Genomic DNA, 25,351 nt, shown 5'->3' with positions numbered 1-25,351 from the left:
CAACATGGATAAACCTCAAAAATATTACACTAAGGGAAAAATAAAAATAGCCATTTATGTGTGAATTCATTTACACAAAATGTTCAAAATAGGTAACATCATAAATACAAAAAGTAGATTGGTGGTTTCAAGGGACTGCAGGGGCAGGGGAATGGAAAAAAAAATACTGAGTATGAAGTTTCTATCTGGGGTGATAAAATGTTCTCAAATTAATGGTAATGCTTGGATAATTTTATAAATGCACTAAAACCACTGAATAATACCATTCTAAAGGGTTTTTTTTTGATGTATGAATTATATCACAATTAAAATATTCAGAGGAAAAATTAATAAATTATTGTACAGCCATACAGTGAAATACTAAGCATCCATAAAAATGAATGAGAAATTATTTTTATATTGACATCATGTCCAAAATGCATTAAGTGTAAAACTTAAAGTGCAGAGAATTTTGACAGAAAAAGTGGGCTGGGAAACATGTACATACATCTATTTATAATATGGATGCATGTATATGTACAATGTATGTAAAAGGAATTATGAGAAACTTAACACTGGATGCCTGTGGCAAGGGGAACTGAATAATTTGAGACACATTTGCCATGGAGACTTTTCAATAGACACACTTTTCTTCTTTTTGAAATTTAAATATGTTAATACTTTTAGCCTATGCATTAGCAATTAAAATTCAAATTACCAATTTTATTGTCAAAATATATACAGATAAAAGCCAATTATAAAACAGAAAAATATTTGAGCAGTTTTTACAAACCAGTAGTAATAACATTAAGATACCCAATAGGGGGCGGAGCAATATGGCCGAATAGGAACAGCTCCAGTCTCCAACTCCCAGCGCGAGCGACACAGAAGACCGGTGATTTCTGCATTTTCAACTGAGGTACTGGGTTCATCTCACTGGGGAGTGCCGGACGATCGGTGCTGGTCAGCTGCTGCAGCCCGACCAGCGAGAGCTGCAGCAGGGCGAGGCATTGCCTCACCTGGGAAGCGCAAGGGGGAAGGGAATCCCTTTTCCTAGCCAGGGGAACTGAGACACACAACACCTGGAAAATCGGGTAACTCCCACCCCAATACTGCACTTTAAGCAAACAGGCATACCAGGAGATCATATCCCACACCTGGCCGGGAGGGTCCCACGCCCACGGAGCCTCCCTCATTGCTAGCACAGCAGTCTGTGATCTACCAGCAAGGCAGCAGCGAGGCTGGGGGAGGGGCGCCCGCCACTGCTGAGGCTTAAGTAGGTAAACAAAGCTGCTGGGAAGCTCGAACTGGGTGGAGATCACAGCAGCTCAAGGAAACCTGCCTGTCTCTGTAGACTCCACCTCTGGGGACAGGGCACAGATAACAACAAAAGCAGCCAAAACCTCTGCAGACGCAAAGGACTCTGTCTGATAGCTTTGAAGAGAGCAGTGGATCTCCCAACACGGAGGCTGAGAGCTGAGAAGGGACAGACTGCCTGCTCAAGTGGGTCCCTGACCCCTGAGTAGCCTAACTGGGAGACATCCCCCACTAGGGGCAGTCTGACACCCCACACCTCACAGGCTAGAGTACACCCCTGAGAGGAAGCTTCCAAAGCAAGAATCAGACAGGTACAATCGCTGTTCAGAAATATTCTATCTTCTGCAGCCTCTGCTGCTGATACCCAGGCAAACAGGGTCTGGAGTGGACCTCAAGCAATCTCCAACAGACCTACAGCTGAGGGTCCTGACTGTTAGAAGGAAAACTATCAAACAGGAAGGACACCTACACCAAAACCCCATCAGAACATCACCATCATCAAAGACCAGAGGCAGATAAAACCACAAAGATGGGGAAAAAGCAGGGCAGAAAAGCTGGAAATTCAAAAAATAAGAGCGCATCTCCCCCGGCAAAGGAGCGCAGCTCATCGCCAGCAACGGATCAAAGCTGGACGGAGAATGACTTTGACGAGATGAGAGAAGAAGGCTTCAGTCCATCAAATTTCTCAGAGCTAAAGGAGGAATTACGTACCCAGCACAAAGAAACTAAAAATCTTGAAAAAAAAGTGGAAGAATTGATGGCTAGAGTAATTAATGCAGAGAAGGTCATAAACGAAATGAAAGAGATGAAAACCATGACACGAGAAATACGTGACAAATGCACAAGCTTCAGTAACCGACTCGATCCACTGGAAGAAAGAGTATCAGCGATTGAGGATCAAATGAATGAAATGAAGCAAGAAGAGAAACCAAAAGAAAAAAGAAGAAAAAGAAATGAACAAAGCCTGCAAGAAGTATGGGATTATGTAAAAAGACCAAATCTACGTCTGATTGGGGTGCCTGAAAGTGAGGGGGAAAATGGAACCAAGTTGGAAAACCCTCTTCAGGATATCATCCAGGAGAACTTCCCCAACCTAGTAGGGCAGGCCAACATTCAAATCCAGGAAATACAGAGAACGCCACAAAGATACTCCTCGAGAAGAGCAACTCCAAGACACATCATTGCCAGATTCACCAAAGTTGAAATGAAGGAAAAAATCTTAAGGGCAGCCAGAGAGAAAGGTCGGGTTACCCACAAAGGGAAGCCCATCAGACTAACAGCAGATCTCTCGGCAGGAACTCTCCAAGCCAGAAGAGAGTGGGGGCCAATATTCAACATTCTTAAAGAAAAGAATTTTAAACCCAGAATTTCATATCCAGCCAAACTAAGTTTCATAAGTGAAGGAGAAATAAAATCCTTTACAGACAAGCAAATGCGTAGAGATTTTGCCACCACTAGGCCTGCCTTACAAGAGACCCTGAAGGAAGCACTAAACATGGAAAGGAACAACTGGCACCAGCCTTTGCAAAAACATGCCAAAATGTAAAGACCATCGAGGCTAGGAAGAAACTGCATCAACTAACGAGCAAAATAACCAGTTAATATCATAATGGCAGGATCAAGTTCACACATAACAATCTTAACCTTAAATGTAAATGGACTAAATGCTCCAATTAAAAGACACAGACTGGCAAACTGGATAAAGAGTCAAGACCCATCAGTCTGCTGTATTCAGGAGACCCATCTCACACGCAGAGACATACATAGGCTCAAAATAAAGGGATGGAGGAAGATTTACCAAGCAAATGGAGAAGAAAAAAAAGCGGGGGTTGCAATACTAGTCTCTGATAAAACAGACTTTAAACCATCAAAGATCAAAAGAGACAAAGAAGGCCATTACATAATGGTAAAGGGATCAATTCAACAGGAAGAGCTAACTATCCTAAATATATATGCACCCAATACAGGAGCACCCAGATTCATCAAGCAAGTACTTAGAGACTTACAAAGAGACTTAGACTCCCATACAATAATAATGGGAGACTTCAACACTCCACTGTCAACATTAGACAGATCAACGAGACAGAAAGTTAACAAGGATATCCAGGAATTGAACTCATCTCTGCAGCAAGCAGACCTAATAGACATCTACAGAACTCTCCACCCCAAATCAACAGAATATACATTCTTCTCAGCGCCACATCGTACTTACTCCAAAATCGACCACGTAATTGGAAGTAAAGCACTCCTCAGCAAATGTAAAAGAACAGAAATTATAACAAACTGTCTCTCAGACCACAGTGCAATCAAACTAGAACTCAGGACTAAGAAACTCAATCAAAACCGCTCAACTACATGGAAACTGAACAACCTGCTCCTGAATGACTACTGGGTACATAACGAAATGAAGGCAGAAATAAAGATGTTCTTTGAAACCAATGAGAACAAAGATACAACATACCAGAATCTCTGGGACACATTTAAAGCAGTGTGTAGAGGGAAATTTATAGCACTAAATGCCCACAAGAGAAAGCAGGAAAGATCTAAAATTGACACTCTAACATCGCAATTAAAAGAACTAGAGAAGCAAGAGCAAACACTTTTGAAAGCTAGCAGAAGGCTAGAAATAACTAAGATCAGAGCAGAACTGAAGGAGATAGAGACACAAAAACCCTCCAAAAAATCAATGAATCCAGGAGTTGGTTTTTGAAAAGATCAACAAAATTGACAGACCACTAGCAAGACTAATAAAGAAGAAAAGAGAGAAGAATCAAATCGACGCAATTAAAAATGATAAAGGGGATATCACCACCCACCCCACAGAAATACAAGCTACCATCAGAGAATACTATAAACACCTCTACGCAAATAAACTGGAAAATCTAGAAGAAATGGATAATTTCCTGGACACTTACACTCTTTCAAGACTACACCAGGAAGAAGTTGAATCCCTGAATAGACCAATAGCAGGCTGTGAAATTGAGGCAATAATTAATAGCCTATGAACCAAAAAAAGTCCAGGACCAGATGGATTCACAGCTGAATTCTACCAGAGGTACAAGGAGGAGTTGGTACCATTCCTTCTGAAACTATTCCAATCAATAGAAAAAGAGGGAATCCTCCCTAACTCATTTTATGAGGCCAACATCATCCTGATACCAAAGCCTGGCAGAGACACAACAAAAAAAGAGAATTTTAGACCAATATCCCTGATGAACATCGATGCAAAAATCCTCAATAAAATACTGGCAAACCGGATTCAGCAACACATCAAAAAGCTTATCCACCATGACCAAGTGGGCTTCATCCCTGGGATGCAAGGCTGGTTCAACATTCACAAATCAATAAACATAATCCAGCATATAAACAGAACCAAACACAAGAACCACATGATTATCTCAATAGATGCAGAAAAGGCTTTTGACAAAATTCAACAGCCCTTCATGCTAAAAACGCTCAATAAATTCGGTATTGATGGAACGTACCTCAAAATAATAAGAGCTATTTATGACAAACCCACAGCCAATATCATACTGAATGGGCAAAAACGAAAAATTCCCTTTGAAAACTGGCACAAGACAGGGATGCCCTCTCTCACCACTCCTATTCAACATAGTGTTGGAAGTTCTGGCTAGGGCAATTAGGCAAGAGAAAGAAATCAAGGGTATTCAGTTAGGAAAAGAAGAAGTCAAACTGTCCCTGTTTGCAGATGACATGATTGTATATTTAGAAAACCCCATTGTCTCAGCCCAATATCTCCTTAAGCTGATAAACAACTTCAGCAAAGTTTCAGGATACAAAATTAATGTGCAAAAATCACAAGCATTCTTATACACCAGTAACAGACAAACAGAGAGCCAAATCATGAATGAACTTCCATTCACAATTGCTTCAAAGAGAATCAAATACCTAGGAATCCAACTTACAAGGGATGTAAAGGACCTCTTCAAGGAGAACTACAAACCACTGCTCAGTGAAATCAAAGAGGACACAAACAAATGGAAGAACATACCATGCTCATGGATAGGAAGAATCAATATCGTGAAAATGGCCATACTGCCCAAGGTAATTTATAGATTCAATGCCATCCCCATCAAGCTACCAATGAGTTTCTTCACAGAATTGGAAAAAACTGCTTTAAAGTTCATATGGAACCAAAAAATAGCCCGCATCTCCAAGACAATCCTAAGTCAAAAGAACAAAGCTGGAGGCATCACGCTACCTGACTTCCAACTATACTACAAGGCTACAGTAACCAAAACAGCATGGTACTGGTACCAAAACAGAGATATAGACCAATGGAACAGAACAGAGTCCTCAGAAATAATACCACACATCTACAGCCATCTGATCTTTGACAAACCTGAGAGAAACAAGAAATGGGGAAAGGATTCCCTATTTAATAAATGGTGCTGGGAAAATTGGCTAGCCATAAGTAGAAAGCTGAAACTGGATCCTTTCCTTACTCCTTATACGAAAATTAATTCAAGATGGATTAGAGACTTAAATGTTAGACCTAATACCATAAAAATCCTAGAGGAAAACCTAGGTAGTACCATTCAGGACATAGGCATGGGCAAAGACTTCATGTCTAAAACACCAAAAGCAACGGCAGCAAAAGCCAAAATTGACAAATGGGATCTCATTGAACTAAAGAGCTTCTGCACAGCAAAAGAAACTACCATCAGAGTGAACAGGCAACCTAGAGAATGGGAGAAAATTTTTGCAATCTACTCATCTGTCAAAGGGCTAATATCCAGAACCTACAAAGAACTCAAACAAATTTACAAGAAAAAAACAAACAACCCCATCAAAAAGTGGGCAAAGGATATGAACAGACATTTCTCCAAAGAAGACATGCATACAGCCAACAGACACATGAAAAAATGCTCATCATCACTGGCCATCAGAGAAATGCAAATCAAAACCACAATGAGATACCATCTCACACCAGTTAGAATGGCGATCATTAAAAAGTCAGGAAACAACAGGTGCTGGAGAGGATGTGGAGAAATAGGAACACTTCTACACTGTTGGTGGGATTGTAAACTAGTTCAACCATTATGGAAAACAGTGTGGTGATTCCTCAAGGATCTAGAACTAGATGTACCATATGACCCAGCCATCCCATTACTGGGTATATACCCAAAGGATTATAAATTATGCTGCTATAAAGACACATGCACACGTATGTTTATTGCGGCACTATTCACAATAGCAAAGACTTGGAATCAACCCAAATGTCCATCAGTGACAGATTGGATTAAGAAAATGTGGCACATATACACCATGGAATACTATGCAGCCATCAAAAAGGATGAGTTTGTGTCCTTTGTAGGGACATGGATGCAGCTGGAAACCATCATTCTTAGCAAACTATCACAAGAACAGAAAACCAATCACCGCATGTTCTCACTCATAGGTGGGAACTGAACAGTGAGATCACTTGGACTCAGGAAGGGGAACATCACACACCCGGGCCTATCATGGGGAGGGGGGAGGGGGGAGGGATTGCATTGGGAGTTATACCTGATGTAAATGACGAGTTGATGGGTGCAGCACACAAACATGGCACAAGTATACATATGTAACAAACCTGCACATTATGCACATGTACCCTACAACTTAAAGTATAATAATAATAAATAAATTTAAAAAAATAAAATAAAATAAAATAAAATAAAGATACCCAATAAAAATATATAAAAGATCACAGATAATTTTTAGAAGAGAAAATACAAAAGAGATATAAATGCATTAAAAACTCTTAAACCTTATTAGTTATCCAAAAATCGATAAAACAACTTATTTTTATCATTCATGTTTGAAAAGTTTTTAAAAATACCACCAATACTACCAATATCAATACCACAAATGTATTTACCAATACAGTAAGGAATATGAAATCTCACATACTACTTGATATGGTTTGGATCTGTGTCCCCACCAAAATCTCATGTTGAATTGTAATATTCAATGTTGGAGCTGATGCCTGGTGAGAGGTGATTGGATCATGGAAATGGTTTCTCATAGTTAAACACAATCCCCCTTGGTGCTGTTATCATGATAGTGAGTTTTTGTAAGATCTGTTTATTTGTTTTGTTTGCTTGTTTGTTTTTGAGGTGGGTTCTTTCTCTGTCGCCCAGGCTGGAGTGCAGTGCCTTGATCTTGGCTCATTGCAACCTCTGCCTCCTGGGTTCCAGCGATTTTCCTGCCTCAGCCTCCTGAGTAGCTGGGATAACAGGCGTGCACCACCATGCCCGGCTAATTTTTGTATTTTTATTAGAGACATGGTTTCTCCATGTTTCTCCATGTTGACCAGGCTGGTCTGGAACTCCTGACCTCAGGTGATCCACCTGCCTTGGCCTCCCAAAGTGCAGTGCTGGGATTACAGGTGGGAACCACCATGTCTGACTTTTTTTTTTTTTTTTAAATACAGAGTCTTGCTCCGTCACCCAGCCTGGAGTGCAATGGCGTGATCTCAGATCACTGCAACCTCCATCTCCCGGGTTCAAGCAATTCTCGTGCCTCAGCTTCCTGAGTAGTTGGGATTACAGGTGCATGCCAGTTTGTAACATTTTTTTACAATTTTTTTTAAAGTTTTCATCTTTCTGCTCACATTATCTATCTGTTTTTTCATGTTGTCTACTTTTTCTATTAGAGATCTTAGCATGTTGATCACCGTTATTTGAAATTTCCAATGTAATGTTTTCAAATTTTCAGCCATATCTGAGTCTGAATTTGATGCTTACTTTCTCTCTTCAAACGATTTTTTTCTGGTAAAACACAGTTTGTAATTTCATTGTTGTTGAAAGCTAGACATAATGCATTGGGTAAAAGGAACTGAGTTAAATAATATTTAAGTGTGGGGTTTTATGTTCATCTGTCTAAGAGTAAAGCTGTGTTTAACGTTTTCTTTACCTGGAAGGGTCAGATGCTAAAATTTCCTCTGGTATTCTAGTTTTTGCACCCCCCCCCCTTTTTTGTATTTGGATTTATCTAAAGATTCCTTCTTAAATAGCATCTGAGCCTTACAGTTCTTTCGTTTATAATTCCCTATTATTATATGAGAGGCTTATTGGTATGATGGTAAAGTGTAGGGGAGAGAAAGTAGTCTATAATCCTATGATTAGATCTCCATCTTTCCATCTTTTAGTAAGCCTGTGCTTCTGGACTGTTTCCTTCACAAGTTCTTCTTGACTGTTCCCCAACATCCAGCCTCAAGTTAAGTAAGACGAAAGGCTAGAAGGAATTAGAGTTGAGTATTTTCTTTCTCCCATGTTGGCTATACTCTGGCAAAACCAACCTTGGTTAGGCGCTGATAAAATACCTTTTTTTGAGGACAGCCTTTTTCAAGAAAAACAGATTGCATTTTAAAAAATGGTTACTTTTCCCCTTCTTCTGACCAAAGCATAAGAAGCTTTTAGTCTAATGTTAATGCTGAACACCAGGTGGGGTTCCTGGTGGTAAAACTCACAAAAGTGTGGGGACCTCCTAAGACCCATTACCTAGAAGTTTTTATCTCTCGAGGTGGTCCATGCTCAGTTTCCAGCAATTAGTCAATTGTGCCTTAAAAGCTCCTACCAGGATCCAGCAGCAGCTTTTTATTCAAGGAAGCCAGTATAGTCTGTATAAACCAGCTTCTCCAGTTTTGGAGGTCATAACTTACTCTATAACTTCAATTCTCTGACAAATCTAAGAAGAGTTGCTGACATCTGGTTTTTTCAGCTGTTTGCTTGTTGTGAGAAGAGGAGTGACAACTTTCAAGCCCTTTGCATTTCACACCTTACCCATTGTACATTTTAACAGTTTTTTCTATTTTAAAAACAATGTTTATTTTCAAAAAAATTGGAAAAAACTGGGCTCAAACACCCAACACAAAATAACTGTAAACCTTTCCTTATTTGGTAAATGTTTCAAGCATGCTTTATCTATGTATTTATTTATTTATTTATTTATTTACTTACTTACTTACTTACTTATTAGAGATGAGATGTGTGTTGCCCCGGATGGAGTCCAGTGACTACTCATAGTGTGATCATAGTGCACTAGAGCCTCAAACTTCTGGGCTCAAGTGATGCTCCTACCTCAGCCTCCTGAATGGCTGGGACTACAGGGATCCATCACTATTCCTGGTCAGAAACTTTATTTTTTAAGTACAAAAAAATACGCTCATAGAAAAATTTCAACTGGTACAGAAAATGAAATGTGAAAAGTTAATATCTTCCTCAATTTTCTTTTGTCAGAGATAATTACTATGAGCATTGTATTGTTTGTCCCTCAAAAATTGGTCTGTGCATACATAAGCATATTTATCATGTTTTATATCAAATGGATTATTCTATATTTAGTCTTCTACAATTTGCTTTTTTAAAAAAAATATAGTTGAGATTATAACATACATACAGATTTATATTTTGCTTTTTAAATTTTGTATTATAAATATTCCTCTTCATATTTTAACCCTTAATAGGTATCATAATAGTTGTCTTCATTATATAAATATACCACAATATACTTAATTAAGCTGTCTTGTTGAGCATTCAGTTTTCTCGTAATGTTTGCTCTTCAATCATTCATTTAACAAATATTTATTATTTATCAAGTGCCAGTTCCTGTACATGTCACTGCAAATACAACAGATATATATATATATACACATGTACATGTGTGTTTGTGTGTGTATTCATGCATGTATGTGGACTTCATGAAGCTTAAATTCAAGCTATTATAAATAACGCTGCAACAAACAACTTTGGGAATAAATATGCCTCTGCCATGTCTCAGTATTTCTTTTGCATAGCTACTTAAAAGTGGAATTCCAAAGTTAGAGGATATGAGTATTTTAAGGTTTGAATATAAATTGCCAAATATCTCATTACAAAAGCTGCATCTTTTTATGAGCTTGTACAAGTTACACAGGGAGATATCATGTCATTCCTATTATATCACTACATTTCCACCACCTGAGATACTGCCTGTCCCATATGAGGTTGTTAATACTTGTTTGTTTAATAAATGAACAAAATCTCATTAGCAGTCCATAAGAAAATGGCTATCTCATTTTTCTTTCCAATGATGTGGTTGAATAGTTGAAGGTGTATTTTGGAGACAGTCTACATGGATGGTATTTCTCCTCTGCTTGATATTAGCTGATAACTTTAGGTAAGTTACTTGACCTTTCTCTGTCTTAGTTTTCTTATCTATAAAGTGGAGCTAATATTAATAATATAACCTTATGGGGTTGTTGTAAGGATTAATAGGTTAGAATTTGTATTAATCTATTAATACATATTAATACATATGTGTATGTATACGTTCACCAATGTATATTTCCAATATATATTTTGTGAATAATCTATTTATGCCTATATCTTTTTTTCCTGTAGAAAACAAAACATTATCTTAGGGTTTCTCTTAGTGATTTGTATAAATTCTTCATTTTAAATAATCAAGCAAACAAAACTTGGGCTCTCATGTCAGAGAATCTGAGTCTGAATTCTGACTGTACCACTGACTTTGTGAGTTTGAGTTAACTAAACACTCTGTGTCTTCATTATGTCATCTCTATTAAGATGATTATAAGAATGTCTACCTCAAAAGGTTTTTGTAATTGTTAAATTATTCATACTTACAAAGCACTGTTAGAAGTTCCAAATATGTATTAATGGCTTAATCAATTCTAGTTATTCTCACCTCTCACCAAGATAACTGTGATCTTCCTTCTGTTTCCAAATCACTCTCTGTCCCTACTTCGTCTTCTATACTGCTTTGAGACTCATCTTCCGAATGATAGATTTGCTGATTCTCTTTCTCCATCTCTACTAAATAATCTTCTGTATTTCCCCATCACTACAAAATTAAGTCCAAATTCAGCATAGCATTTTAAGGCTTTCAACTCTCTTATTACAAATTACCCTTTCAGCCTTGTCTACATGAATGCCTACTCCTACAGCTTGGGCTCCTTGCTGTTTTGTGAATGTGTTTGTCACTTTCCCTTTTGTACACACTTACTTAAACTATTCTTTCTTGCTTGAAATACTTCTCATTTTATCTCTACCTAGCAAAATTTATGCAAGTCTGGCTCAAATGCCATCTGTTTCAAGCAAAGTTTCTTGGTTTCCCCAAATGGATGGATGTGCTTAGTGCCTCCCCTAAAGTAAAATTGCAGTATTTGCATATGTGTGCTATCCTTTATGAGACAATAAGCTGCTTAAGGCAGGAACATTGTCTTTTTTTCTCTACAGTGCTAAGCCCTTAATAGGTGATCAATATCAACTTGTTAAATTGAAGCCCTGATATTTACAACTAGAATACTAGACTAATTCCTAAGCTTATTTCTTAGAATTTTATTGTTAAGGTACTTTGATTGGAGGCAGGGGACTGTTGAATGTGTCCTAGAACAAAGAAGATAGAAAGCTTGTTGAAAATATTTTGAGATATGTATTTCTTTGATCAAAAATGTTTATGGAGAACCTACCATGTATGTATAAGGTGGTTCTTTCATAAGCATAGTCTTTTGTCCTAGGAGCTTAAAGGTTTCCAGTCTAATATGTTTCTTTTCATTCAACAGACAAGAGAGAAAGAACAAGTAAGCAAATAAGAAAGAATTAAAAATTGCCAAAAGTTTTACAAAAATGCAATAGAGTTGGAGTAAAACAAGCACAAAACAAAAATGTTACTGAGATGCCCAGATACAGAGAAAACCATAAACTTCCCCCTTTTTTTTTCCACTGTGGAAGCCTAGCCTGAATCACTCATTCAACTATTATTTATTCATTTGTGCTATTCAACAAACCTTTCCTGGGTGACTATTATGTGGAGAGCTGTGCTTAGTGGGTAGGTAAGACAGGGAGCTCATGGTCTGGGAGCTTAGATAGCTACATTAATAACGATCATACAAGGTAGAGAGCATAAAGAGTGTGTTTTCTGGGAGGTCAAGAGAAGCAGGAGTCACTGAGCTATAGCAAAAATCACAGGGAAAAGTAAATCATAAAGGTCCTTTTTGCTACCACACTGCTCACCGTGGGAGTTCTAGAATTTATTAGAGGCACCTCCAATTGGCATTTCTGCAGTTTCTGAACCTTTTGGCCATCTATTGTCCTGTTAATTGTTCTCCAAAGTGGTGTAAAAAGCATTGGAGATAGCATTTTAGTTTTGTTGTTGCTTTCATTCCTAAATTTGAATTCATTATATTTTTTGGCTATGTTTTTCCTGCTTCTCTGATTTTCCCAATTATAAAATGGTAGTCAGTCAGAAAAATATATTTTTATACACTGCACAGCTTTTTTTGCTTCATTGTTGGTGTTTTTGTCATTTATTAGCTCTATGACCTTGGATAATTTACTTTCCCAATCTGCAAAATGGAGAGAATAATAACACCTGCTTCATAAGATTGTTTTGAAAGTTTAATGGCATGAATATAAAGTGCATGGAAGAGTGTGTACCCAACAAGCATGAGTTATCTTCCTTCTGACTCTTTTCATAAGATTCAAAGAAGACAGCGTTTAGGAGTCAGAAGATGTCAACTACTTATCTTAAAATGTTGGGAAGGCTCCAGGGCAAAATGGATGAGAGAATTAAAAAGCACTCTGCAAAACCATAGTGCGCATGGAAATGTAAGATGTTATTATTTGAATGCTGAACAGTGCTTCTAGAATTACAAGGAAGCTATCTGGTAATTGCGATTCTGAAAGTGCCCTTAGTCAGGCTTCTCCCCTACTAAATTTATTTCCTAATAGAATGAGTCAAACCTGCTGTCGTTGCTGATGAAAATGCTTTTACAGCTTAATGAAGATATCAGCTGCCCTGTGTATGTGCTGGGGAGGATAATTGAGGGGTATGCGTAAGTGTCTGGAATGTCAATCACTGTTTTAAACACTTCATTTATTGGAAAAGTTTGAATTTCAGGCCATTTTTTCCTCTAAGTTATGAACCCAAAATTCTCAATCAATTTAGAAAGTTTATTATGCCAAGGTTAAGGACATGCCCATGACACAGCATCAGGAGGTCCTGATGACATGTGCCCAATGTGGTCGGGGTACAGCTTGCTCTTACACATTTTAGGGAGACATGAGACAGTAATCAATACATGACGTACATTGGTTCAGTTTAGAAAGACAGGACAGCTTGAGGTGGGGGCTTCCAGGTCATATGTAGATAAGAGTAAAAAGCTGCATTCTTTTCAGCCCTTGATCAGCCTTTCACTGAATACACAACTTAGTCTAGCTCAATGAATCTGTATTTTTACATAAACAATAGGGCAGAGGAAGCAATCAGATATGCATTTGTCTCAGGTGAGCAGAGTGATGACTTTCTGTCTCACACCTGGGAAGATAAGTTATCAGGTTACATTGCCAGAGTAAAATTCAACAGAATTGCTTTAGGGTAAAGATTTTGAGGTCCACAAGATATTTCCTTGTGGGAAAATTGTGAAAGAGGCATGTAGCTTTTTAAAATATTTGTAGCTATCTTATTAGGAATAGAGTGGGAGGCAGGTTGGCCCAACCTCACAGTTCCCAGTCTGACATTTCCTTTTGCTTAGTAATTTATTTTCCTTCCATATCCTAAAATTAACAGCCATTCAGGAAACTTTCAGTGTTCTGTCATTCTGTCCCTTGCTCCTGGGGCAAAGTTTCTCATATGTTCCGTGCATTTCTGACAAAATTGCCTCTCAAAATGTAGTCTTAACATTACCTGTATCAAAATTACCTAAGAGCGTGTTAAAATGACAATGCACAGACCCCACCCCAGACCTACTGAATGAAACCCCCTAGCAGTAGTGCTGTCAAAACTGCATTTTAAAGCCTGCCCATTTGATTCTATATATGATAGCACTGATGACCGCCTTAAACTAATGTAATAGAAATAATTTCTTAAAATACACAAACATGGTAAAAAATATTAAGCAGTTCAAAAGAGTTTATCCTGAAAGATAAACCTCCCATATTTTCCCTGTTCCTCTGTCCAGATATAGCTGTGAACCCTGAATATCTGAGACAGGTTAATTGAGAAAGTTTATTTTGCCAAGGTTGAGGACACACACCCATGAAAGCCTCAGAGATTCTAATGACATGTGCCCAAGGTCGTCAGGGCACACCCTGGTTTTATACATTTTAGAGAGAAATGAGACACCAATAAATATATGTAAGATGTATATTGGTTGCCCCCAGAAAGGCGAGAAAAGCAGAAAGGAGGCTTTCATGTCACAGGTTCGTGAGAGACAAATGGTTGCATTCTTTTGAGTTTCTGATTAGCCTTTCCAAAGGAGGCAATTAGATATACATTTGTCTCAGTGAGCAGAGGGATGACTTTGAATGGAATGGGAGACAGGTATTCCCTAAGCAGTTCCCAGCTTGACTTTACCCTTTAGCTTAGTGATTTGGGGGACCCAAGATTTATTTTCCTTTCATATTTTCCCCATTAAAAAAAATCTTTTGGAAAAAGCATTTAAAAAGAAAATGAGTCACTGGTCTCAGGTTTTGTCTGATCTCTCAAGTCTAGAAAAGTTTATTCCTAGACGGTGTGAAAGAAAATTAACTTTTGGGACCCCAGCTCATTTAGCCAAAGGGAAAAGTCAAGCTGGGAACTGGGTCACACAGACATGCCTCCACCTTTTGGTTCCTAAATAAGATGGCTACAAGATAAAAAGCTACCCATCTCCCCCATATTTTGCCCACAAGGAAATTCCTGGTGAGCTGTTGAAACTTCACTAGGGCAATGCAAATTGATAGCTTATCTTTACAGACACCCTGGCCTGTTAGACACAAATGCATATCTAATTGTTCCGCTGCCCCATTTTGTCTGTGTTATCTTACATAAAATGCAGATTTTGCACATTTTTCCTTTGCCCCTTTTGTTTATATGAAAACTCTTTGCTTCCCAATATCCCGCTCTTTCCCCTTTAAATTTGGAGCCCTCAAAATCATCTTCAAAGAAAGGCATAGATCTGTCTCCCAGGTATGTCCTTAACCTTGGCAAATAAACCTTCAAAGATGACTGAGACTTGGCTCGTCATTTTCTTTGATTGACATCTGGTAACCACGGAGGGATCCTGAGTGAAACTGACCTGGCCTGCAGCAATTACCCTATTGGCGCTTGGTACTGGCTTGGACACCTTGAACCAACAGGATGAATTTCCTGAAGTTTGGGACCTATTTCCTCCAGGGATTCCTGATCTTCCAACGTTTTTCGGTTGGGGGTCTGAAGTTTATTGGCTGTTTAAAAAAAATCATTTTTTTTGTGGGAGTTTTCCCACCCGCTTCCACCAAGAAAGGCAAACTCATCTGCTTCTGCATCGGCAGACAGTGGTCTCCAGCTTGGAACCCATCACTAGGTAAGAAACTGGTTTGAGATTCTGTCTTGCAAATTCCCTAAATGACTAAAATTAGCATTAACAACCAGCTGGTATTAATTTCCTGCTTACACTTAGAGTGCTCAGAAATTATACATTTTGTGTGGTTATTATAAGTTTTGCTTAACAGTTTTGTTGTTTGTTTCTGTTTTTGTGTATGTGTATATTTGTATGTTTCAGTCCCTTCCCCTATCAAATTTGACCAACTCAGAACCCTCTAGCTCATGAGTGTGGAATCATCTACTCCAAAGAAGTAGAGCACCTTACTCCCTTCATTCAGCCTTTCGGGGCATTCTCAGGTAACTGAGAATCTCATGAGGGTGTCTAGGAGAAATGCTCCCTAAGACATGCAGCAGTTCTAAATAAGTTTCCCCTTTCAGAAGAACATATTTAGGGTCTAATCTCAGCCAGCAGGTGCATATAAGGAGCCAGCCCCTCTCACACCTTGAGCTCCTGGCACAATGGTGCCAGGTAGCCATGACACGGGTGGACCAAACCTGTTCAGCGGGGAATGACCTTGAAAAGCTAAGTTCTCAAGCAGCACATTTTGGGTTCGACATATGTCCTGCCTTGGTCAAATCCAAAGAGGGCCTCTAAATTACGGGGAACAAGGCCTCTAAGACCCCAACAGCTGTGGAACATAAGGTTTCCGCTTTAGAACCTCTGGCCAGGTATATGCAAAATACTTAGGCGAATTGTCATGCAAATGTTTAACCAAGTGGACCACTATAACTAAAGCAGATTCTAAGTTACAATGGCCTAAATGGGGATCTTTTGAGATGCCCAAATTAATGTACCTGTGAACCAGTATGGATAACAACGCAGGCACAAAAACTAAGCAATCAGAATGGGAGAGTTATTTTCAGTGGTATTTGGAGAGTAGTATAGGCAAAGGCCGCGTCATCTCCCTATAGGAGGCAAACAAGCAACTTAGAAATGCTAATCAAGAACTCCCTAATTTTTCATCTCTCTTAAAGAAATCCTCAGAGTCCCTTACTTCCCCCTTGGCACCTCTTCCGCCTCCACCTATACCCGCACTCTATCATGACCTCTCTGAACTTCTGGGGCAAGATTTGTTTTCCCCTTCTCCTCCATGTTTAACACTTGCTCAACAGGAGGCAGTTGGGAATCTAACTTCAAAGACCCCATCTGCTGACGATTCCCTGACAGCCCCAGTGGCCAGTTTTATCCAGGAGATATGGAAAAGGGGGATTCCACAGGGATTTCTCTCATGATTGCCCCTTTTTGAGAACAACTGGTAACAGATAGGGGAACCCCAGCGATTGTTTACCAACCCTGGCCAAAGGCTGAATTACACGGCATAGTTAAAGCATCTCCTGACCGCCATAAAGATCCAATTGGGTTTGCCCGAGAATTTGAGCTGATTAGAACCTATGACTCAGGTCATTCTGACCTTTATCAGCTAGTCCATATGTTGGTCTTAGAAGTTAAAGCTAAGGAATGGCTGGAGAAAGCACAATGGTCAGACCCCATAGCAGATTTGACTCCTGAAGGTCCAATAGGGCCCCAATAACCAGTCCCCGCCAAAATCCAGGAGACAGGCACAAAGATGTGCAGGAACGAGCGGCCACTCTGTTAAATATTATTCCTTCAGTGTTCCAAAGAGTTGTGGATTGGAATAAAATCCAAAAATGCCACCAGAACACAAACGAATCAATTTTAGATTATTTCACATGTTTTGATAAAACTTTAAGACAGTATTGCGGGATGTCAGCTGATTGCTTTGAAAACAAGAAAAACGATACGTTATTAAATGCGAATTTCTTACATGGACTAGATGAATGTAAAATGAAAACCCTTATAAAATGAAACATGACAAATTGGGCCACAGCCAGAACTAATTAGCAAGTTAACTTAGCTGACCAATTATCCTGCACTATAATAAAAAAGAAAAAACAGAAGATTGCCCAGGTTATGCATTTATAACTAAAGCAATTAACTTCTCAAACCGCTGAGCCTCAGATAGATTTTAGGCTCCCTCAGTCTGAGAACCCTTCCCTCCCAGTCTGCTACTACTGTAAAAGACCAGGACACCTTAAAACAGATGGTCTTAGGTTGAAACAAAAGAAAAGGCAGGAGAATGAAACTCAGGAAGACTAGGTGTGCTCCGAGGAAGTACAGGGGTTTCACTTCTCCAAATATTCTACCCTGACAAACAAATTGGGAGAGATTAATATAATAATAACCCATGAGCTTACAAATGCCTTTATTGACACAGGCACGACTATATCTCTGATAAATTCCACCTTATTAAGAAACCCCATTCCTTGGAGTAATGAAAGAATTAACATGGTTGGTGTGTCTAATAAAACAATCTCATGTTTTAAGTCAAAACCTATACCTTACCATTTCATCAGGTTCAGCCACCCCCCGCCCCCGGGTTCTAAGTGTGACAGGCTCAGTAGGTCCCATATCTATTTTTTTTTTTTTTGAGACTGAGTTTCACTCTTGTTGCCCAGGCTGGAGTGCAATGGCACAGTCTTGGCTCACCACAATCTCCACCTCCCAGGTGCAAGCAATACTCCTGCCTCAGCCTCCCAAGTAGCTGGGATTACAGGCATCCGCCACTGTGCCTGCCTAATTTTTGTATTTTTAGAAGAGATAGGGTGTCACCATGTTGACCAGACTGGTCTCGAACTCCTGACCTCAGATGATCTGCCCGCCTTGGCCTCCCAAAGTACTGGGATTACAGGTGTCAACCACCACGCCTGGCCTCCATATCTTTCTTATATGCCCTGCGGCCCCTGTCAATATTTTGGGCCATGATCTCAAATCCATGATGCCCGTGTCTCTTTTTCATCAAAAGGTGAACTTTTATTAGAATTTGAGCCAAGAGACCAAAAATACCAAATTCAAAACTGTCCTGACATTGTTCCACAGTTTAATACTACTAATGTTAAAACATCATCTTGGGACCAGGAAAATAAAATGGAGACAGAGAAGGAAATTTTAGGAGAGAATAAGAAACAATGGAATAAACATCGGAAAACAATAAAACTTCTTTTAGCTTCCCAATTTTCCTATTAATACCAGAAGTGGAATACTTGCTCAAGGATGTCCCCTCCCACTTACGGTCTCAGTCAAATACAGATATAGGAAAAATATTCTCACCCACTCTAGTAAAGGTAGAGATAAACCCAAAGAAACCCCTGCCCAACCTTAAACAATATCTTCTATGAAGAACACCATAAATGGAATTGCCCCTATCATACAAGATTATCTGAAAAATGGGCTGGCTCATTATTCCCTGCACAAGCCCCTGCAACTGTCCTATATTCCCTGCAAAGAAACCAAGAGGGAGAGGATGGAGGTTTTTGCAGGACTTGAGTGCAATAAGCTATATCGTGATACCCAGGCTCCCAGTAGTCCCCAACCCACACACCCTTCTATCAGCTATACCTACTACCAGCCAGTATTTCTCAGTTGTGGATCTCTGCTGTGCCCTTTTTAATATTCCTATAGATTCAGACAGTCAGTATTTGTTTGCTTTTACTTGGAAAGAATGGCAAAATGTGTGGACTGTAATTCCCCAAGGGTATACAGAAAGTCCCACTTATTTTTCCAAATATTATTGTTATTAATATTATTATTATTTATTATTAGTATACTTTAAGTTCTAGGGTACATGTGCATAATGTGCAGGTTTGTTACATATGTGTACTTGAGCCATGTTGGTGTGCTACACCCATCAACTCGTCAGCACCCATCAACTCGTCATTTACATCAGGTATAACTTCCAATGCAATCCCTCCCCCATCCCTTCCCCATAATAGGCCCCGGTGTATGATGTTCCCCTTCCCGAGTCCAAGTGATCTCAATGTTCAGTTCCCACCTATGAGTGAGAACATACAGTGTTTGGTTTTCTGTTCTTGTGATAGTTTGCTGAGAATGATGGTTTCCAGCTGCATCCATGTTCCTACAAAGGACACAAACTCATCCTTTTTCATGGCTGCATAGTATTCCATGGTGTATATGTGCCACATTTTCTTAATCCAGTCTGTCACTGATGGACATTTGGGTTGATTCCAAGTCTTTGCTATTGTGAATAGTGCCACAATGAACATACGTGTACATGTGTCTTTATAGCAGCATGATTTATATTCCTTTGGGTATACACCCAGTAATGGGATGGCTGGGTCATATGGTACTTCTAGTTCTAGATCCTTGAGGAATCGCCATACTGTTTTCCATAATGATTGACCTAGTTTACAATCCCACCAACAGTGTAAAAGTGTTCCTGTTTCTCCACATCCTCTCCAGCACGTGTTGTTTCCTGACTTTTTAATGATTGCCATTCTAACTGGTGTGAGATGGTATCTCATTGTGGTTTTGATTTGCATTTCTCTGATGGCCAGTGATGATGAGCATTTCTTCATGTTTCTGTTGGCTGTATGCATGTCTTCTTTTGAGAAATGTCTGTACATATCCTTTGCCCAATTTTGGATAGGGTTGTTTTTTTTTTTTCTTGTAAATTTGTTTGAGTTCTTTATAGGTTCTGGATATTAGCCCTTTGTCAGATGAGTAGATTGCAAAAATTTTCTCCCATTCTATAGGTCGCCTGCTCACTCTGATGGTAGTTTCTTTTACCGTGCAGAAGCTCTTCAGTTTAATGAGAGCCCATTTGTCAATTTTGGCTTTTGCTGCCGTTGCTTTTGGTGTTTTAGACATGAAGTTCTTGCCCATGCCTATGTCCTGAATGGTATTACCTAGGTTTTCTTCTAGGGTTTTTCTTGTTTTAGGTCTAACATTTAAGTCTCTAATCCATCTTGAATTAATTTTCGTATAAGGAGTAAGGAAAGGATCCAGTTTCAGCTTTCTACTTATGGCTAGCCAATTTTCCCAGCACCATTTATTAAATAGGGAATCCTTTCCCCATTTCTTGTTTCTCTCAGGTTTGTCAAAGATCAGATGGCTGTAGATGTGTGGTATTTTTTCTGAGGGCTCTGTTCTGTTCCATTTGTCTATATCTCTGTTGTGGTACCAGTACCATGCTGTTTTGGTTACTTTAGCCTTGTAGTATAGTTTGAAGTCAGGTAGCATGATGCCTCCAGCTTTGTTCTTTTCACTTAGGATTGTCTTGGCAATGTGGGCTTTTTTTTGGTCCCATCTGAACTTTAAAGCAGTTTTTTCCAATTCTGTGAAGAAACTCATTGGTAGTTTGATGGGGATGGCATTGAATCCATAAATTACCTTGGGCAGTATGGCCACTTTCACAATATTGATTCTTCCTATCCATGAGCATGGTATGTTCTTCCATTTGTTTGTGTCCTCTTTGATTTCACTGAGCAGTGGTTTGTAGTTCTCCTTGAAGAGGTCCTTTACATCCCTTGTAAGTTGGATTCCTAGGTATTTTATTCTCTTTGAAGCAATTGTGAATGGAAGTTCATTCATGATTTGGCTCTCTGTTTGTCTGTTACTGGTGTATAAGAATGCTTGTGATTTTTGCACATTAATTTTGTATCTTGACACTTTGCTGAAGTTGTTAATCAGCTTAAGGAGATTTGGGGCTGAGATGATGAGGTTTTCTAAATATACAATCATGTCATCTGCAAACAGGGACAATTTTACTTCTTCTTTTCCTAACTGAATACCCTTGTTTTCTTCCTCTTGCCTGATTGCCCTAGCTAGAACTTCCAACACTATGTTGAATAGAATTGGTGAGAGAGGGCATCCCTGTCTTGTGCCAGTTTTCAAAGGGAATACTTCCAGTTTTTGCCCATTCAGTATGATATTGGCTGTGGGTTTGTCATAAATAGCTCTTATTATTTTGAGATACATTCCATCAATACCGAATTTATTGAGCGTTTTTCGCATGAAGGGCTGTTGAATTTTGTCAAAGGCCTTTTCTGCATCTATTGAGATAATCATGTGGTTTTTGTCTTTGGTTCTGTTTATATGCTGGATTACATTCATTGCTTTGCATATGTTGAACCAGCCTTGCATCCCAGGGATGAAGCCCACTTGATCATGGTGGATAAGCTTTTTGATGTGCTGCTGGATTAGGTTTGCTGGTATTTTATTGAGGATTTTTGCATCGATGTTCATCAGGGATATTGGTCTAAAATTCTCTTTTTGTGTGTGTGCCTCTGCCAGGCTTTGGTATCAAGATGATGTTGGCCTCATAAAATGAATTAGGGAGGACTTCCTCTTTTTCTATTGGTTTGACTAGCTTCAGAAGGAATGGTACCAGCTCCTCCTTTTACCTCTGGTAGAATTCAGCTGTGAATCCGTCTGGTCCTGGACTTTTTTTGGTTGGTAGGCTATTAATTATTGCCTCAATTTCAGAGCCTGCTATTGGTCTATTCAGGGATTCAACTTCCTCCTGGTTTAGTCTTGGGAGAGTGTAAGTGTCCAGGAAATTATCCATTTCTTCTAGGTTTTCTAGTTTATTTGCGTAGAGGTGTTTATAGTATTCTCTGATGGCAGTTTGTATTTCTGTGAGGTCGGTGGTGATATCCCCTTTATCATTTTTTATTGCATCTATTTGATTCTTCTCTCTTTTCTTCTTTATTAGTCTTGCTAAGGGTCTATCATTTTTGTTGATGTTTTCAAAAAACCAACTCCTGGATTCATTCATTTTTTTGGAGGGTTTTTGTGTCTCTATCTCTTTCAATTCTGCTCTGATCTTAGTTATTTCTTGCCTTCTGCTAGCTTTCGAATGTGTTTGCTCTTGCTTCTCTAGTTCTTTTAATTGTGATGTTAGAGTGTCCATTTTAGATCTTTCCAGCTTTCTCTTGTGGGCATTTAGTGCTATAAATTTCCCTCTACACACTGCTTAAATGTGCCCCAGAGATTCTGGTATGTTGTATCTTTGTTCTCATTGGTTTCAAAGAACATCTTTATTTCTGCCTTCATTTCGTTATGTACCCAGTAGTCATTCAGGAGCAGGTTGATCAGTTTCCATGTAGTTGAGCGCTTTTGATTGAGTGTCTTAGTCCTGAGTTCTAGTTTGATTGCACTGTGGTCTGAGAGACAGTTTGTTATAATTTCTGTTCTTGCACATTTGCTGAGGAGTGCTTTACTTCCAATTATGTGGTCAATTTTGGAATAAGTGTGATGTGGTGCTGAGAGGAATGTATATTCTGTTGGTTTGGGGTGGAGAGTTTTGTAGATGTCTATTAGATCTGCTTGGTGCAGAGATGAGTTCAATTCCTGGATATCCTTATTCTGTCTTGTTGATCTGTCTAATGTTGACAGTGGGGTGTTGAAGTCTCCCATTACTATTGTATGGGAGTCTAAGTCTCTTTGTAAGTCTCTAAGGACTTGCTTTATGAATCTGGGTGCTCCTGTATTGGAGACAGCTGATGTTTTCTGAAAGGGGTGGATTGGAGTGTAAGTAGCACTAGGGGAAGAGCTTTGGGCCAGGAGAGATAAAATCTCTCTGTGAACTTAGCCAATTGTGTCTTAATTATTCCATTGTTCCTCTCCAGCAGGTCTGAGGATTGCAGATGGTAGGCACAATGGAAATGTTGAAATATGGCTCAAATTTTACAAGTATTTTGAAAAACCTGGCTAGTAAAGTGAGTTCTCCTGTCGCTGTGACAGGTATGACACAGTTCACAGGGGACTCCCCACAGTGGGATACTTTTTTTTCTAGTAGGATTTTTTTCAACTGCCATGGCCATTGTTTACCTGCAGGGAAAAGGTTCAACCCAATGGGAAAACACGTAGACCATTACTAAAACATACTTGTAAACTCGAGATGATGGCAACTGGATAAAATCAAGCTTCCATACCTCAGAAAGTTCAGCCAGGAGGGAAAAATGATCCTGGGCCACATGGAGGGGATTTCCTGGGTTATATTTGGGACAAATAACACATTGAAAGTAAACTTTTTGTGCCACTGTGAAGGATGATTTCCAAGTAATTTTGTTTACACCAGCATATCATTTTATCTGGATTCCAATGGTTTAGATTATGGACATATTCCATAAGGGGCACCTGAAATCCCATTGAAATAATGGGTTTATTATTTGGTCCACACCATATTTGTTTCAGGAGACAAGTATCCAGCTGCCTGTTTCCAAGTAGATTTCTCTTTTGTAGGAGCTATATTCTTGGTTTCTTTCAATGTGTTTCTAAGTGTCTCAGGTTTTATGGCCATTTCTTGGACTGGTTCTGGTGGCTTGGATGCTGCTCTTTTAGCAGTGCCATCACCCAATTTGTTACCATGACTTTCTGTGGTGTCTAATTTTGAGTGACCTGGAATTTTTTTAATTGCCAAACATTTTTGGTTTTAGAATAGCTTCTAACAGCTGCGATACTGTTGTCCATTTTTATGGGTTGCCCTGAGGAGGTTAAATATACTCTCTCTTTTCATAACATCCCAAAGTCATGAGCAACCCCATAGTGGCTGTCAGTATAAATGTTTGCAGTCTTGTCTTTTGCCAGTTGACAAACTCGGGTCAGGGCAATCAATTCAGCCACTTGAGCTGATCTGGTTTGGGGAAGAGGACTGACTTCAATTACCTCTAGTAATAAAACCACAGCATATCCTGCTGTAAAATTTCCATCCTCTCCTCTTATATAAGACCCATCTGTATACCATTCTATCTTAGCATTATCCAGTGGTGTCTCTTGTAGGTCTGTCCTGGGGGTGGGAACTCTGTCAGTCATCACAACACAGTCATGAGGGATTTTGTTGGCAGGACCCAGAAAGACAGTGTCCAGGTTAATATTACAATAGCAAATAGTAATATTGGGAGATGATAAAAGCAAAATTTCACAAGAGGCTAACTGTTCAACAGACAGATGTTACTATAATGAGAGTTCAAAGGGTCTCAAGAGAATGTAGCACAAAAATGGGGAGGGGGAAACCCATAATTATTTCTTCAACAGACTTGTACAGAAGGCATGTGGCTGCTATTGCTCTCACACAAGGAGACAGCCCTCAAGCTACAGGGTCCAGCCATTGGCTACAATAGCCTATAGGTCTCTGATGATCACCATGCTTCTGGGTTGGTACCACAGGTGCAGTACCTCCAATTTTGTATATAAAAAAGGAGAAAGGCAATTTGTAGTTTGGGTGCCCTAAGGCTGAGGCATTAGTTAGAATTTCCTTTATTTGTTGTACAGCTGATTGTCTCTCTGGAGTCCACATGATGGGACCAGATGGTTCATTTTTTAGGTACGCAGACAGAGGTTGAGCCATAAGGGAGAAATTTGGTATCCAGATTCTACAATAGCCTGCCAGGCCCCAAATTTCTCTAAGTTATTTTCTAGTGATGGGCACTGGTGGAGCTACAATTTCTCTCCCTCTGTCAGGGTTAATACTCAGTCCTTTGACTGAGATAATATAACCCAAATATTTAAATTGCGGTAAGCATAGCTGAAGTTTGTCTTTTAACACCTTGTGTCCCTTGGTGGCTAACTGAGTAAATATAGACTATCTTCCTGGGAGGAAGATAGTGTGTCTGAACAAATAAGAAGGTCATTCATGTACTAAATGATTGTTGAGCCCTGGGGAAAAATTATATTACCTAAATCAGCTTTTAATATTTGGAAAAGAGGGGGTGGAGCAAGATGGCCGAATAGGAACACCTCCAGTCTCTAGCTCCCAGCGCGAGCGACACAGAAGACAGGTGATTTCTGCATATTCACCTGAGGTACTGAGTTCATCTCACTAGGGAGTGCCAGACAATCGGTGCTGGTCAGCTGCTGCAGCCCGACCAGCCAGAGCTG

This window comes from Macaca nemestrina, chromosome X, assembly GCF_043159975.1.
Source record: "Macaca nemestrina isolate mMacNem1 chromosome X, mMacNem.hap1, whole genome shotgun sequence".
In the NCBI taxonomy this organism is placed as follows: Eukaryota; Metazoa; Chordata; class Mammalia; order Primates; family Cercopithecidae; genus Macaca; species Macaca nemestrina.
This window is presented reverse-complemented; position numbering follows the sequence as displayed.